This window comes from Trichechus manatus, unplaced genomic scaffold (genome assembly GCF_000243295.1).
Source record: "Trichechus manatus latirostris isolate Lorelei unplaced genomic scaffold, TriManLat1.0 scaffold00093, whole genome shotgun sequence".
NCBI lineage: Eukaryota > Metazoa > Chordata > Mammalia > Sirenia > Trichechidae > Trichechus > Trichechus manatus.
In genome coordinates this window covers 4,217,411-4,218,258 of record NW_004444029.1, presented here as the reverse complement: position 1 = coordinate 4,218,258, position 848 = coordinate 4,217,411, and positions in this window count along the sequence as shown.

The window sequence follows — 848 nt, the reverse complement described above, 5'->3', positions numbered from 1 at the left end:
AACTGCCCCATAGGGTTTCCAAGGAGCGCCTGGTAGATTCCAACTGCCGACCTTTTGGTTAGCAGCCGTAGCTCTTACCCACTATGCAACCAGGGTTTCCATTCCAACTCATAATGACCCTATAAAAACCAAACCTGTGGCGGTCCAGTCGATTCCGACTCATAGGATACCTATGAATCGGAATTGACTAGTCAGCAGTGAGTTTGGTTTGGGGTTTTGGTGCTTCTATTACAGCCCTTACAAAAGGTTCCTGTAGTAGGGCTCCTGTTAGATCTGGGAGCCCCTGGGTGCCTCAAACGGTTAAGAGCTCGACTACTAGCCCAAAGGTTGAAGGTGTGAACCCACCCAGAGGCACCTCAGAAGAAAGGCCTGGCAATCTGCTTCCAAAAGGTCACAGCCTTGAAAGCCCTATGGAGCAGTTCTACTCTGCACACATGGGATTGGTTATCATGCGTTAGAATCTATGTGGCCGCCAACAACAAAGCTGAATGTATGCCCCCTGATGGTCCAAGAAGGCTGCTCGAGTTCTGGCTTTGACACATACATTTCAAGCATTAAGAAGGAGGAAGAAGGAAAGGAGGGTGAACGCCTTCCAAGTAAGATGCCAAAGACAGAATGCACAGGACAGCTAAGGAGATGGTTTTACCCACACTGTTGCTAAAGGAAAGCACCCCGGAGCTGAAGATGAGGTGTTCCGGCAGGAGGATTTTGCCCTAGCCTTTCACAGGGAGGAGTAGACAAGTCACAGGTGGGGTGATTCACAGTGGGCATTGTTTGCAATCAGGGCAAGTCTCAGTCAGCTGAACAGAAAATGTTTATCTCTTTAACTAGTTTCAGGGGGATAACAT